Raw genomic sequence first — 17,605 nt, forward strand, 5'->3', positions numbered from 1 at the left:
GGCAGATTGGGTCCGTGTCGAAAGGGCTGAGAACTAAAGGATCGTTCAAAGAAAGCAGTTTGGGTATTGAAGCTGTCTGGGATATTGAAGCTGAACAAATTGTCTGGGGAATTGTGTAAACTCGAAAACCCATCTCCCCGGGAGACATTAACATAGCAACAATCAACCCAGAGATAGCCAGCCATCACTGTGAGCAGGAAACCCATCCAGCGTTAACATAATGACAATGGCCCATCCAGCCCGCATGGAATACCCAGGCCTCGGCTGACATTGCAAATACCAAAAATCTAATTTTCCCGATCAAGAAACAAATTCAAAAGATCGACACATCCGAGACAGGTTACCATTAATGGGCCCGCCAAAATATAACAAAGAGATATCAAGCCCGCCAAAATTAAAACAAAGAATCGGGGCTCATTTGGCACGCAGATTAGAATGGCTCCCAAAGTATAACTGGGGCCTTGTTTTTTAACGAAAGAAGGAGAACGGGAAGGAGGGAAAAAGGAGAGAGATCGCCGCAGCAGTTTGTAATAAGCCTTCCAGAGAGCTTGCTACACAGCCTCCTATGCAGCTCTTCTGAGCTCCAACATCTTCAGCCTCGACGACACTCCTGGACCACACTGCCTGCTACAGAAGGAGAAGGAAGAACATCATCACAGCAGAGAAAGCAGTTCCCAGTAACTTCGGACATCATCATCGCGGCAGCAACTGACCACAGCCAACGTGGTAACATCGAAAACACCGCGATCGGCAAATTCTAAGGACAAAAGTCCTCAAGAAGAAACCGAAGCTTCGAAAGTTTCCCCTCTACAATCTGTTCCTCGATACCAACAGGTGAAACATTACCTAAAGAACTTTAAAACCTACAGCTGACGGAAGAAAGTGGGTACTCACCCCATAAATCCAATACGCACCCTACCGCATCAGCGGACACCACCCAACTGAAGACTACGCAGTAAGAAATCTTCCACGATGTTCGGGGTACGGCAAGCAGAAATTACAAAGTCCAGTGAACCGCGAAACTGCAAACCACCGCCAACTGACAATAAGAGGATTGGTGAGCATAATCCCTGTTTGCCCTCGAGTTTCACCGAGTCAGAGTTAGGCATTGGGAGGTGGGAGGTGTATTATTTTTCTGTAACCCCTTTAAAGTGTGATAAGTGTTTTTTTATTCGAGTAATTACAAGCTCGACATTTTACGTTCTTGCACTTAATAAAATTGAGGTTCTTTGCACCAAAACCAATTGTCTCTTGCACTTTGTCACATCTCCAAATAAATCCAAAGTCTCGAACCCAGATAGTGCGAGCGATTCAAACCGCTCAGAAGGTCAGAGGTGAACCTCACCCCACACACCACGCCCGACAGAATGGCGACCACGGCAGGACTTTGGTATAAAGGATGTGATGCAGAGATTTCTGTTTTGGAGGAAAGAACAAAGATGGAAGAGAGGATTTCCTCCTATGTGTACAAGAAAGTGAATGTCACTAAGGAATGGGTGCTTGGTCTGTTGCGCGCTGAGCGTTCAGGAGACGCTGCGGCCCAGTGGACAGCCAGCAAGTACCAGAAGGAATCAGTAGAAAAGGCAATTTTGTTGTCCTGACGATAGCAACAGGTCCAACCCCTAGATAAGAACATTGAGTCACTGCAGGCAGAAAAATGTGAATGTGCAGAAACATCACATGACAGGGCTATGGCAGAAGAAAGGTGTGGGGGGAACTCCGTAAACTAAAACATGGAAAGACACAGCGAATGGAAAGGTTCAAAAACAGCCAGGACTATTTTCAGTGTCAGGTTACCGAGGCTAAGAATAATGAAAAGATACTGTGGGAGGAAAACACTCGCCTCACCCTTCAAGTAAAAGAGCTGGAGGATAGGTTAAGAGATGTACAGCAGCTTATAAAGTAGCCAGCACTAATGGGTTTGAGTCAGGAGACCACGGTCCCTGCCAGCAACAAACAAAAGTTTAACCCTTGCTCTGTGCAAGGCAAAAGGCAAGGTATTCCTAATAAACCCGGGTATGGCCCGGGTAAACCTGGAAGAGAAGAGGAAACTATTCAACCACCACCTGTGGTGCAGGTGACTATACCGGTTCGGCATCAGGAGGGTGAACGAGTTGTGGGGCGGACAGGGATAGCGGACCACCACCACCTGTGGCACCGAGTTTCAGCTTGGCTTGGTAGCAGAGAGGAGGGGTAGGCGACCCAGAACAGGAAGGGCCAGAACCAGGGCCAATGTGCCTGGTCCGGCAACAAACGTTTGGCCCGCCCACCGGTGCTGGGGGTCTGGGGCCCCTGGAAAGTCAGTTTGTGGTTCCCCACACGACCCAAAACCTTAGGGCTATGATAAGTCACCTGGGAAAGCTCACCACAAACGGGGACACCTCGGTGCACTTTATGGAAGTGGAACAGGCAGGGGATATTAACGGGTGTGATGATGCTGAGATAGCAAATATGCACCTCCTCTCAATGGACGGCAAGCTGTACCAGTCCCTCTCTGCCGAGAGTAAAAGGGGGCAGAGGACATGTGCCGCTGTCCAGGAAGATATTCTAGAAGCCATGGACTGTAATGATGGGAGTCCCAACAGTGCAGCTCACAGGGAAAACCCGACAGGTTTTCGCAGACAGGCTGTGGCCTGTGTACCAGAGCGTCTGTGGAGGGGACCTCGACCGGAATCACCTAAGCCGGGATGAGAGAGCCCACTGGCTCCGAAGCCTGATGGCAAACAATTTACCACGTATAAGGAGAAAGGCTGAGGCCTGGTTTGACCCGAGAGATCCCCAGGCCACCGAACAGGGAGTGGTCAGAGAACTGACCCGAGCCTACTGGAACGGCAGGGGGACGGAAGAGCACCCACCCAAGGGAAGGGTCCTCGAAATCAGACCTAGTCAGGACAAGAGGGAATGGTGCCACGAGGGGTGCAACCCCTCCGGTACAAAACGTACCTGTTTTGGGTGCGGAAAGAGTGGGCACTGGAGAAATGATTGTAGACACCCATGGAAGAGTAGCACAGGGAAGAGTTCTCCTGCCCCTGCCCAAAAGACCGAGACCGAGAAGCCAGTCCCTCCCCACACGTTTGATACCTTTCTGACTGCGCTGCGAACAATGCTGGATGGCTCTGGGAGGGTAGCCACCGCCACCGGTACCGAAATCCCATCTGCCCCATCCCAGCCAAAACAGTGACTAGAACAGACACAGCCTGTTCCCCTGTGTTCCCTCGAGTACGATGCGTGGGGGAGACCGACCGTTCAGATGGAAGTGGAGAAGGTGAAAGGGACTGACCTGCTGGATACCTGTACATCAAGCACCCTTGTCTATGTAAATAACCCCGCCGCCTCACCTCTGTCTAACGGGGTCCCCTAGAGCTTGGTGGGTTTCACAGGCACCGAGCAGATTGGCTCTTTCTCCGTTCCGCTCTCTGTTCATTTAGGAACACCCCACACCAAGTGGACTTGTGTTCTGATGAAGTGGGAACAGGAAGGGAGAGGGATCCTGGGGGCTGACTTTATTCTCGGCCACGGAATCCAAGTGGATTTAAGAAACGACTGTCTTTGGGGGTCAGTCTGTACGGGACAGGAGAGTGAGGTAATGGTTATCCCAGAAAAACGGGGAAAGGGGACACTGTGCACCATGAAGCCAAAGGAGTGTTACGACCGTGAATCACTGGTCAGTAACACTCCGATGGAGTACCAAGAGTATGTAAGGGCAAACCTTGCAGCTTTTGCCACTCACAAACACGACTGTGGGAGGATAAACGGGGTCGAGGTTAGCATAGATGGGGATCCTATGACCCGACCGTAGAAACAGTATAACTTCCCCAGGGAGGCGGAGGCAGACATGGAAACAGCCTTGGGTTCTTTAGTGAAACAAGGGGTATTGAGACCAATAGCTACCCATGTGAACTCTCCGTTGTGGCCGGTTAAGAAACGGGACAACTCGTGGAGAGCCACGGTGGACTATCGAGTACTCAACCGTAACATCCCCGCCTGTGCACCCACTGTTGTTGCTGTCGCCGACCTCATTGGACGTATCCCAGCCTCCGCGACCACCTTCACAGAGCTGGACATTTCCAACGGGTTTGGTCCATACCTTTAAGAAGGAACGATCAGTACAAGTTTGCTTTTACCTTTAAAGGACAGCAATACACTTGGAACTGTCTCCCTCAGGGCTTCCACAACAGCCCCAGTATTTTCCATCAATGTATGGCCAACTGTTTAAAGAGATTCAGCAGACCCCAGCAGCTGGTACATTATGTGGACGACCTGCTCCTATTCACCGATGAGGGGGAGGAACATGGCCCACTGCTGGCTTAACTGCTGGAGCTGCTGAAAGAAGAAGCGTTTAAAGTGAATCCCACAAAGGCACAGATCGGTCTGAAGGAAGTAAAAATCCTGCGACTGGCTGTGCGCGCTGGGGAAAGGGCCATTGACAAAGCTAGAAAGGAAGCAGTGCAGAAGTTACCAGCTCCCGACACAGTAACAGAAGCAAGATCTTTTCTCGGGCTAACCGGGTACAGCAGAGATCTCATTGAGGATTATGCAGCCACAGCAGCCCCTCTGCTCCGACTCCGACAAAAGGGAATGGAGTGGGAATGGGACGAAGGCTGAGAGGCAGCATTTATCCAACTCAGAAAGACCTGCAGACCGCACCTGCTCTAGGGGCTATTGATGGGAGTAAAGAGTTTTTCCTGGAGGTAGCAGCCAGTGAAGGGACAGCCTGGGTGCAGTACTGCTCCAAGAGTAGCATGGCCGGCTGAGACAAGTGGTCTACTCCTCCAGGATACTCACGGATGTGGAGAAGGGACACTCCAACTGTGAGCGGCATCTCCTAGCCACTCACTGGGCTGTGAAAAGTTCACTGATCTTCACAGGGGGATCCCCTATCACACTCCTTCCCCACCATACGCCCACCCAAATGCTCCTGGACGGTAGGATCAAGGACGGGACAGAGAGCAGTGCCTGCTCCTATCCCAGATGGACCTGAGGGTAAAGAGTCTCTGCGAGCCAAGACTCGCAGCCAACATGATCTATCCAGGGAACGCCCACCGGTGTACGGTGGGAAATTAACATAGGTTTTCGGGCTGGGTTACACCGCAGAGGCCGAGAGATCCTTGTGGACGGTTCAAGCACGGATCTGCGGGTGAACGACTCACAGGCTGTGGAGTTTATGACCCAGAGGCAGGCATTTCCCTGGTGATTAAACTCCCCAGTACAATGAGTGCCCAGCACGCTGAACTGTCTGCGGTGGTATATGTAGTCACACACCCCGAAGAATTCCCCAGCCCACACACGATTTTCTCGGACAGTATGTTCAGATGCAATTCGTGTCTGGAGTACTTGGCTATCTGGTCCCGTCGCGGATAAACATCTGCAGACGGGAGACCCCTGGCAATTAAGCCCCGACTGGAAAAGATCATGACAGCCGTGGGGGAGGAAGGGAAGATCTATATACATAAAGTGAAGGCACATTCCACCACTGAACCCCGTAGCGAGGGAAACCAGCAGGCTGACATGTTGGCCAAGCAAGGTGCGCACGGGCAAGCTCTGGGATCCGTACAACCCAGGCCCCATCACAGCAGTCAGGGGCAGGATTGGGATGACAGGGAGGGCAGGGGTAGCATTGTCCCCGGACCTGAAAACGGTTCAGATCCAAGACCCCGTCCCCAAAACTGTCCTGAACACGCTAAAAAAAAGGGGATAGGGTAGACGGCCCGTACAGAAGGAATGCTGTTCAGGGGGGAGCAATGGGTAGTACCCCAACAACAGCGGAGAGAATTCCTCCAGCTGGCCCACGAGGGTCCAGGAGCAGGACACCCTGGACCTGAGACCACTTGGCAACAGGTGGAACAGGCAGGGTGCTGGCCGGGACTCAGGGAAGACGTCCGTGAGTTCTGTGCCAGCTGTCTGGTGTGCGCTGCCAACAACCCCGACCTCCAGAAAAGGAAGGTGTCTATGGGACATATCAGGAGGGTAGAGGGATCCTGGCAGTCGATTCAGGTCGATTACATTGGGCCCCTACCCACTGCCCAGGGAGGTTACAAGTACTGTCTCGTGTTGGTGGATGTATTCACCAAATGGGTGGAAGCCTTCCCATGCCGAACAGCCACTGCCCTGGGAACAGCCAGGATCCTGGTCAGGGAGGTGTTCTCCCGATGGGGACTACCCCAGTACGTGAAGTCCGACTAGGGGAGCCACTTCACCAGGCAGGTGATGCAGGAGATCCTTAAGGTGCTCAGCATTAAAGGTAAGTGGCAGTCATCCGGGCTGTGGAGCGTTTAAACCGCAACATCAAAGAAAGGCTGCGAAAAGAGACAGGGGACTCACCCAAGAGGTGGGTAGAGGTCCGACCACTGGTCCTCATAGGGTTCCGGGCCAGCCAGTCAAAGATCACGGGGTACTCCCTGTATGAGCTCATGACCGGCAGAGCCAGGTGAACCCCCATCCATGTATTAGCCCCAGTACTCACGGAAGGTCAGCTCCGGGAAGCGAGCTGGGACAGCTTTGTCAGGAACCTGTTTGAACACATTAAACAGATTCACTGGCAGGCTGCTGACAATATGGGAAAACAGCATCGGAGCAACTGACTGCTGTTAGAGCCCCTCAAACACCACGAATGGGAGATAGGGGACCAGGTTATGGTATGGAACTATGCTCGAGTAGGGGTTTATGAGGCACTGTACATGGGGCCGTACCACATTGTTGACAAGGCAAGCCCCATGGTCTGTGCCGTGAAAATGCCTCGCCGTACAAAGTGGTTCCACATAAACCAGTGCAAACTTTTCAACCCCGGGACAGCAGCTAAACATAAGGGACAGCCAGGAACAGAGAACCGTGTTGAAGGCAGGGATCCTCAGCCAGCAGCCCCCGACTGTGGAAATCCCACAGGGGACGTGGCAGACCCACAGACTGTACCCAGAGGGCGATGGACTGAGTTACTGGAGGAGCTATCCCCCCAATCATTTGGGACTTGGACGCACCCCCAGGGGTCAAAACCCTGAGAAGGACTCTCCGCAAACCACGGCCTCAGGCACCGTGGTCACCAGCGCCCCAATTTAAGTGGTTCAGCCCCGGGAGAGGGACCTGCCGTGAAAGGGTACCTAAGATCAGGGACCAGCCTGCGAGCAGGGACACCCAGCCGGTAGTCTCGGGCGACGAGGACCCCCAGAAGAGATAGTGGTGGACCAGCCACTAATTGGGGGTCCCCAGCCCACGGCCCTCAACCAGGCAGAACCCCCAGGGTACGAAATGAACCAGGCAGCCACCCCCAAAGGAGCGGTGTGCTGTATCACCGGAGGGGACATTCCCCCAATAGTGTGGGACTCAGACCCACCTCCGGTCAGGACACTCCAGGTCCTGCGGTACAGTCCGACCTATTACCGGCCCCGCTAGAAACCCAGAGGCCGCAGAAGAAAAGAGAAGGACAGAAATTAACCTGGCCACCCGGAGATGGGTGGCAGATGTACATAAATAATACGATATGTGTTAAGGTATGTTAAGTAAGAATCTAGCGTAGTGTAGATTATGCGTGTAATGACTTCAGGGCACCACAACCGAAAAGAAACCACACGTATGGAAGGTGTGAAACGAGTAGAATAGGATAAGGATGTTTATATGAATATAGAAGTTAAGAGTTTCAGCCGACAGCCGGTGACTAAATAGTGACATATGTATTGGGGAAAGGAAAAGACCCCACCTTGACGGCAGTAAAAGAGGCACTACAAGATCGATAACAACATGAACAGGGTCCTGTTCCTGCTCACCCTGATAAGGATGAGCAGTGACAGCTGAGGAGACATGGAAGAATCCCCCATTTATGGTCTCATGAGAGAGAGCACCGATCGTGACTGCAGGGGGTGGCACCCCGGGTGTGGAAGAGCTCGCCGTGTACGCCCATGAGGGAAGGTGGCCAGGGTGGATGGGGTCTCATTCAACCCACTACTCCAGCCAGGAAGGGTTTACCTCTGGGGAGGCCTCCGTTCCATGCCCCAGGATACGGGGCGTTGCTGCGTGGGTCAGTGTCACGGAGGGAAAACGTGTATGTTTGACTTGTAAAGGAAAGATTTCCCTGGGTAGATGGTGCTGGCTCAGGAAGCTGAGCAAGGATGTGGGGGATCAGCACTCTGACTGGGAAAGACTCGGGAATGACATGTACCGTACCATCACGGGGACACGGGGAGGAGTGAAGGTGTGTTAGAACAAGTGGTGGCAGTCTGAACAGGGAATTTAGGTCTGCATGTGGTGGTCAGAGGAAATCTGTCCTGCAGACATATCAATCGCCTTTGCCAGGCAATGGCAAGATGACGGGGAAGGGATGGGATGGGATTCCAGCCTACACGGGTGTGTGGTCCCACACTCCCCACTCCCAATTAACACCACCGAACTTATAGCACGCATTAAGAAACCCCTGCCCACGACCCCGCCAGTGAGAACAATAATAGAAAGGTGTCCGACCACCACCAAGTGACTCGGGAATGGATTAGTATTGGTACCAACCGAAAAGGTGTTATACCAGGGGCTACATTATGCAGTAGCTTCAGTTATTTTAAACTTTACCGAGGTGCATATACCTGACTGGTGCCCGAAGGAAACAGAACAGCAACACCAGGCCCTACTCAGAGAAATGTTCAAGAAATTTTATGAGTTAGAATTTGAGAATGTGGACAAAACAGATATATACATCCTATACGCTCGGGACACCATGGGCACGGGAAGACCTAGAAGGGGCACCTTGAACGACATTTTAACTGCATATCATGCAGGATCCTCTGTGATAAATAGCCTGGGTGACATAGAACTACACATGCAGATAAATGGTCTAAAGAACCAACTGAGAAACATAATGAAAGAAGAAAACACAGGAGAAGGCTCAGAGCTACACGAGGACCAGGCTGTGATGATCCATTTAAAGGAAATCGTGGCTGAACTGGAAAAACATGCACAGACAGGGAATGCACTCATACGGGAGGATAGGAATGCTTCTGACCAGTTTGCACAGAACGAGGTGTGTGTGCTGTACGGGGCATGGTTGTTGGGCGAGGGCCGCAACAACCTGGAGGATTTAAAACAAGGTTTAGTCCCCTCCTGGATCAGTAACAAGCACCTCGCAGCCCTCCACCCGTACAGTAACTCACTAAGCCCGTGCCAGCTCGGCATAGCTTCTGAAACTTACCCAGTCCCAGTCGATCGCGATGTTCTAATCACACCATCATGGGGATAGTACTAAGGATGTCGGTCATGGGTGGGACAGCCCTTCCCACACTGTATACAGGGTGGAGAACATTTGAGTCATTCAAGGAGGTGCACATGTTCATTTCACAGCAGTCCCACCCTATGTCATAAAGTGGGAACACGCTGTGACGGGTACTGACCTCTCCGGGTGCACACATAATATTGTGTCCCCAGCACTTGAACACCTATTCTAAACCACAGTGTGGGTTTAAAGCTGCTGGTGCACAGTCTATCAACTGTACCATGGAGGTAATGGCACAAAACCATGTCCCTCCACAGGGAGCATACATCGGGGGTGGGACATATTGTGTCACCACCAGTGCGCCCTACTACCAACATGGACACTTCTGCTGTCCGGTCAGTGACAGCAGTTTTTGCTTTAAACCCGAGGCAGAAGTTCAACTGACCCAGGAACGGATTGTCCCCATTCCCGAACCCTCCACTGTTCACTTCACTGTGAGAGAAAACATCACAAGCCTGCAAGATAATGTTGTACATTTTGGCGATGAAATTCCCCCACTACCCGAACAACTTACCGCTCTGCTAGCATCTGTAGTAATCTCACAAAAACATTTCGATTCTCTGGAATAGAAAACAATTGAGATAGGGAGAAAGATTCTAGAGATCACAATTCCACCTTGGTGGGACATTTTCAGGAATATGGAAGTTCCTGCCGGGATCAGAATAGCTTCCCACTTTTTGGTTGTCTGTCAACTCGCGATTATTCTTTACTTGTGGTGTCTCACTTGTTGAGTGAAATGCAGAGGCCGTCAGGTCAGGCACCAAAGGTGCTGCACGCTCCCTGGCCAAACTTGGGGATCGCACAGGGAGGGGTAACACCATATTACCATGTTTAATTTGTTTTACTTTTACCAGCTGTAAAAACGCAGAAATCGAGTGTTGTAAGAATGTTACTTAAAAATGTGTTTGACTATGTACCTTTATTTTCTTTAAAACAGATTAACGGAGGAGTGTTGGACCCCCTCTAGGCTGTAACAGAATTTGAATGTAACTGTATTTGCCTGTAAACTACATTGCATTTGAAAGGGGGATGCACGTTAAAGTTTTAGTTCGGTCAATGCAGGGAAGATTGACTCTCGGGAGATGATGAATTTTGCTCACCTAGCATGACACTCGAGCATGTAGAGTATCACAGGGGGACTGTAGGATTGCAAAATTCATGGGAACACACACCCCCCTCCACTCCTCCCCTCCCGCCCCCCACAGTATTTGGACTCATTGGAAAGGAAATTTAATGTGGAACTATCCACCAGAAAGTTTGAAATCCTAAAGTGCACATGGAAGAAACTACGAACTTTAATCGAATTTGGGATTTTACAAAGCAGGTTGAATCTGTGTGGGCAGAGCTCAGGACTAACGGAACTACCCTTCAAATAAACCAGTTTGAGTTTTGAAGCTGTCTGGGGTATTGAAACTAAAGCAAATTGTCTGGAGAATTGTGTAAACTCGAAAACCCTTCTCCCCAGGAGACATTAACACAGCAACAATTAACCCAGAGATAGCTAACTATCATCCTGATCTGGAAGACCATTCCAGCACATACATAATAACAATGGCCCATCCAGCCTGCATTTAACCCCAAGCACAGACAAACACTGCAAATATCAAAGCTAATATTTCCATCAAGAAACAGATTTAGATGATCGACACATCTGAGACAGGTTAACATTTAATGAGCCCGCCAAAATATGACAATGAAATATCAAGACTGCCAAAATTAAACAGAGAATCTCGGCTGATTTGGCGCGAAGATTAGAACAGCTCCAAAGGTATAACTGGGCTTTAACAACGCGTATGCTACTGCATCAGAAAACACTGCTCGGGACGCTTAGCAGAAGGTATGTACACAGCAGCAGAGCATCATAGAGCATCAAGAAGGGAGAGAGACCACCGCAGCAGTTTTAACTAGCTTCTCCAACCTTGACGTCCTGCAATCGGAAAAGAGAGGAAGAACATCACCATTGCGGCAGCAACCGACCACAGCCAACGTGGTACCACCAAAAGCACCGCGATCGACCAACTTCGAAACAAAACCCCACAAGGAAGAAACCGAAGAATCGAAAGTTTCCGCTCGACAACCGAGGCCTGACGACCAACAGGTGAAAACATCACCTAAAGAGCCATGGAACCTATTTCTAATGAAAGGAAATGGGTACGGGTTCTTACCCCATAAGACCAAAACGTGCCCGACCGCATCAGCGGACACCATCCAACTGAAGACTACGCAGTAAGAGGTTTTCTCCGACGTTCAGGCTATGGCAAGCAGAACCTACAGAATCCAGCGAACCACGAATTGTGAACCACCACCAACTACCAGTAAAGGATCTGTGAGCAGAGTCCACATTTGCCCTGGAGTTTAACTTAGTCAGTGTTAGGTATTGGGAGGTGGGAGGTGTATTATTCACTGTAACCACTTTGAATGTGTTTGTCCTGTTCATTAATTAAGTGATTATAAGTTTGACATTGTATTTTCTTGCCTTTAATAAAATCGAGGTTCTTTTGCACCAAACCAGTTGTCTCTTGCACTTTATCACATCCCTCAAATCAATCCAGAGTCTGGAACCCAGGGAGTGGGAGCGATTCGAACTGCTCAGAAGGTCAGAGGTGAACCTGACCCCACACACCACCCCCGACACTATGCAGTGCTGTTTCTGACCACCTGCAGGTTGATTTTGAACTTTTATGTCCTGTCACCTGAAATAAATGAGGACAGCAGGCGTCGCTCTGCCTGACACCGGGGAAACAGTAAGACAGACTTTCCCGATCAGCACAGAGGGAGTTCACTGATAATCTCCCCTCTGTTGAGGCTGTTGTGACTGAGGTTTCAGTACTGTTGTGGTTGTCACATTTGCTTTACATGTGAAAGGTCCCTGGTTTGGTACCACACAGAAACATTATGTTTAAACTTCCTATAGAAGAACAATCAGAGGCGAGTTTAGTCTCCTGCCAAATGCTGCCTGACCTGCTGAAATTTCCAGCATTTTCTGTTTTTATTTGCGATGTATTCTCCTGGCAAAAGAGCTCTCTTATTCCTTAATTGCTCTCTATTTCACTTCAATAAACAGATAACTATCAGTGAGAGAAAATGGATCCACCGGGGACCTTTCGCGTGTGAGGCCAACGTGTTATCCGTTACACTGCAGCCCACTGAATATAAAGGATGAGCTCACAAATATCAGGGGCAGTGCAGTCTGGTCAACGTCAAATCCTCCTTTCTTATTCAGCAGAGGCATGAACGGGAGTCAGACTCCACAAAGTTTAAAGAAAGACACAAATACAAGTAACACTTCCAAATCTTTTCACTGTAAAATTCTTTCACTTTATTTGAAATCCTAGCACGGGCCAGCCCACACTGCGATATGTGTGCGCAGTAGGTCCATGCAGCAGAGCTGGTCTCCAGTCGTCTTGGCCACTGGACCAAGACCTCGCTCTGTCAAGCCCGTGTGATGGCTGGGGTGCAACGGCCACCACACGTTAAAAAAATCCGCACACAGGCATCTTCCACGCTTCGGGATGGAAGTTCGGGTCCTTCATTGAAACACCTGTGAACTCATCCTTTTTCGGCGTGGAAGCAAGTCATCCTCATTTCGAGGGACCGCCTATGATGATGATGATGGATACATGAACGTCCCAACAGCTCATTGACTGCAGGAGTGGGACCATGCGGCGCTTCAGAAAACATGTCGAAAAGGCAAAGTCACTGATTCCGTCTCATGTGCTCCGCCGATCAAGAATAGCAACACAAACTAAAAATGCTTAATAATGGTTGCACTTTATCTCCATATACAATAAGCAGTTGGCTTGTTGTTCTCGAGGTATGATTCTCGCTTCGGGGTTGTTATTTGAAATTTCTGAGAGGTCCCGGGTTTAAATCCCTGTCAAACGTGAATTTTGAATTTGCATCGAACATTTGCAAAGAAGGACTTGCATTTCTGCAGCGTCTGTCAGGAACTCCTGATGCCCCAAAGCGCTTTACAGCTGTTGAGTTGCTTTTGAAATGTTGTCACGTGAGGAAAGATGTGCCCAAATCACCCGACACGCACATCAACTCTTTGTGAAGGAGATCATAGAATCATCGAAGTTTACAGCACGGAAGGAGGCCATTTCGGCCCATTGTGTCCGCGCTGGCCAACAAGAGGCTATCCAGCCTAATCCCACTTTCCAGCTCGAGGTCCATAACCCTGCAGGTTACGGCACTTCAGGTGCACATCCAAGCAATTTTTAAATGTGGTGAGCGTTTCTGTCTCTGCCACCCTTTCAGGCAGTGAGTTCCAGACCCCCACAACACTCTGCGTGAAGACATTTTCCCTCTAAACTTTCTCCCAATTACTGTAAATTTATGCCTCCTTGTTGTGGACCCCACTGCTAAGGGAAATAGGCCCTTTCTATCCACTATATCTAGGCCCCTCATAATTTTATACACCTCAATGAGGTCTCCCCTCAGGCTCTGTTCCATGGAAAATAAATCCAGCCTATCTGATCTGTCTCCAAGGCTAAGATTCTCCACTCCCGGCAACATCCTCGTAAATCTCCTCTGGACCATCTTCAGTGCAATCACGTCCTTCCTGTAATATGGTGACCAGAACTGCATGCAGTACTCCAGCTGTGACCTCACCTGCCCCATCGACCCCATCTCTTGTATTCTATGCCTCGGCTAATAAAGGCAAGCAATCCATATTCCTTCTTAACCACCTTATCGACCTGGCCTGCTACTTTCAGGGATCTGTGGACATGCACTCGCTGGATTCTGGGGAGGACCCAGCAGATTGGAAAATTGCAAATGTAATGCCCCTATTTAAAAAAGGAGGAAGACAAAAAGCAGGAAACAATAGACCAGTTAGCCTAACGTCTGTGGTTGGGAAAATGTTGGCGTCCATTATTAAAAAAGCAGTAGCAGGATATAGAAATATCAAAACATAGAAAATAGGTGCAGGAGAAGGCCATTCGGCCCTTCGAGCCGCACCACCATTCAATAAGATAATGGCTGATCATTCCCCTCAGTACCACTTTCCTGCTTTCTATCCATACCTCTTGATCCCTTTAGCCATAAGGGCCACATCGAACTCCCTCTTGAATTAATCTAACGAACTGGCATCAACAACTCTCTGTGGCAGAGAATTCCACAGGTTAACAACTCTCTGAGTGAAGAAGTTTCTCCACAAATCATACTAAATGGCTTCCTCCTTATCCCTTAGACTCTGACCCCTGGTTCTGGACTTCTCCAACATCGGGAACATTCTTCCTGCCTCTAACCTGTCCAGTCCCGTCAGAATTTTATATGTTTCTATGAGATCCCCTCTCATTCTTCTAAACTCCAGTGAATGCAGGCCCAGTCGATCCAGTTTCTCCTCATATGTCAGTCCTGCCATCCCGTGAATAAGTCTGGTGAACCTTCGCCGCACTCCCTCAATAGCAAGAACATCCTTCCTCAGATTAGGAGAGCAAAACTGATACACAATATTCCAGGTGACGCCTCACCAATGCCCTGTAAATCTGCAGTAAGACCTCCCTGCTCCAATACTCAAATTCCCCAGCTATGAAGGCCAACATGCCATGTGTCTTCTTCACCGCCTGCTGTACCTGCATGCCAACTTTCAATGATTGATGTACCATGACACCCAGGTCACGTTGCACCTCCCCTTTTCCTAATCTGTCACCATTCAGATAATATTCTGCTTTCACGTTTTTGCCACCAAGTGGATAACCTTACATTTATCTACACTATACTGCATCTTCCATGTATTTGCCCACTCACATAACCTGTACAAGTCACCCTACAGCCTATTAGCATCCTCCTCACAGCTCACACCACCACCCAGCTTAGAGTCACCTGCAAACTTGGAGATATTACAATCAACTCCGTTGATTCCATCTAAATCGTTGATGTATATTGTAAATAGCTGGGGTCCCAACACTGAGTCCAGTGGCATCCCACTAGTCACTGCCTGCCATACTGAGAAGGACCCATTTATCCCTGCTCCCTGCTACCTGTCTGCCAACCAGTTCTCTACCCACGTCAATACATTACCCCCAATACCATATGCTTTAATTTTGCAATCTAATATCTTGTGTGGGACCTTGTCAAAAGCCTTTTGAATGTTCAAACACATTACATCCACTGGTTTTTCCTTGTCCACTCTACTAGTTGCATCCTAAAATAATTCTCGAAGATTTGTCAAGCATGATTTCCCTTTCATAAATCCATGCTGACTTGGACCGATCTTATCACTGCTTTCCAAATGCGCTGCTATTTCATCTTTAATAATTGATTCCAGCATTTTTCCCACTACTGATGTCAGGCTAACCAGTCTATAATTATACATTTTCTCTCTCCCTCCTTTTTTAAAAAGTGTTGTTACATTAGTTCCCCTCCAGTCCATAGGAACTGATCCAGAGTCGATAGACTGTTGGAAAATGATCACCAGTGCATCCACTATTTCTAGGGCTACTTCCTTAAATACTCCAGGATGCAGACTATCAGGCCCTGTGGATTTACTGGCCTTCAATCCCATCAATTTGCCTGACACAATTTCCTGACTAATAAAGATTTCCTTCAGTTCCTACTTCTCGCTAGACCCTCGGTTTCCTAGTATTTCCGGAAGGTTATATATATCTTCCTTCGTGAAAACAGAACCAAAGTATTTGTTCAATTGGTCTGCCATTTCTTTGTTCCCCATTATAAATTCACCTGATTCTGACTGCAAGTGACCGACATTTGTCTTCACGAATCTTTTTCTCTTCACATATCTACAGAAGCTTTTGCAGTCAGTTTTTATGTTCCCTGCAAGCTTCCTCTTATACTCTATTTTTCCGCTCCTAATTAAACCCTTTGTCCTCCTCGATTGAATTCTAAATTTCTCCCAGTCTTCAGGTTTACTGCTTTTTCTGGCCAATTTATATGCCTCTCCTTGGAATTAGCACTATCCCTAATTTCCCTTCTTAGCCACGGTTGAGCCACATTCCCCGATTCATTTTTTCTCCAGACAGGGATGTACAATTGTTGAAGTTCATCCATATGATCTTTAAATGTTTGCCATTGCCTATCCACGTCAACCCTTTAAGTCTCATTTGCCAGTCTATTCTAGCCAACTCACATCTCATACCATTGAAGTTACCTTTCCTCAAGTTCAGGATTCTCGTCTCTGAATTAACTGTGCCACTCTCCATCTTAATAAAGAATTGTACCATATTGTGGTCACTCTTCCACAAGGGGCCTTGCACAACAAGATTACCAATTAGTCGTTTCTCATTCTACATCACCGAGTCTAGGATAGCCAGCCCTCTAGTTGGTTCCTCGACATATTGGTCAAGAAAACTATCCCTAATACACTCCAGAAAATCCTCCTCCACTGTATTTCTACCAGTTTGGTTAGCCCAATCCCTATGTAGATTAAAGTTGCCCATGAAAACTGCTGTACCTTTACACATCCGTAATTTCTTGTTTGATGCTGTCCCCAAACTCAGTTCTACTGTTTGGTTGTCTGTGCACAACTCCCACGAGCGTTTTCTGCCCTTTGGTATTCCGCAGCTCTATCCACACAGATTCCACACCATCCAAGCTAATGCCCTTCCTAACTATTGCCTTAATTTCCTTTTTAACCAGCAACGTTACCCGACCTCCTTTTCCTTTCTGTCTATCATTCTTGAATGTTGAATACCTCTGGGTGTTGAGTTCCCAGCCTTGGTCACCCTGGAGCCATGTCTCTGTAATCCCAATTATATCATATTTGTTAATTGCTGTTGATGGAGTTAATTCGTCCACCTTATTACGAATACTCCTCGCTTTGAGGCACAGAGCCTTCAGGCTTGTCTTTTTAATACACTTTCTCCCTTTAGAATTTTGCTGTAATGTGGCCCTTTTTGTTTTTTGCCTTGTGTTTCTCTGCCCCCCACTTTTATTTTTCTTTTTTCTATCTTTTGCTTCTGCACCCATTTTACTTCCTTCTATCTCCCTGCATAGGTTCCCATCCCTCTGCCATATTAGTTTCAACCCTCCTTAAATGCACGAGCAAACACTCCCCTAGACATTGGTGCTGGTTCTGACCAGGTGCAGACCGTCCGGTTTGTACTGGTCCCACCTCCCCCAGAACCGGTTCCCATGTCCCAGGAATTTGAATCCCTCCCCCCTGCACTACTCATCAAGCCACATAGTCATCTGAGCTGTCCTGCAATTTCTACTCCGACTAGCACGTGGCACTGGTTGCAATCCTGAGATTACTACCTTTGAGATCCTACTTTTTAATTTTACTCCTCGCTCCCTAAACTCAGCTTGTAGGACCTCATCCCGTTTTTTTCCTATATCTTTGGTACCTATATGTACCACGACAGCTGGCTATTCACCCTCCCCCTCCAGAATGCG

This window comes from Pristiophorus japonicus, unplaced genomic scaffold, assembly GCF_044704955.1.
Source record: "Pristiophorus japonicus isolate sPriJap1 unplaced genomic scaffold, sPriJap1.hap1 HAP1_SCAFFOLD_52, whole genome shotgun sequence".
Taxonomy (NCBI): Eukaryota; Metazoa; Chordata; class Chondrichthyes; family Pristiophoridae; genus Pristiophorus; species Pristiophorus japonicus.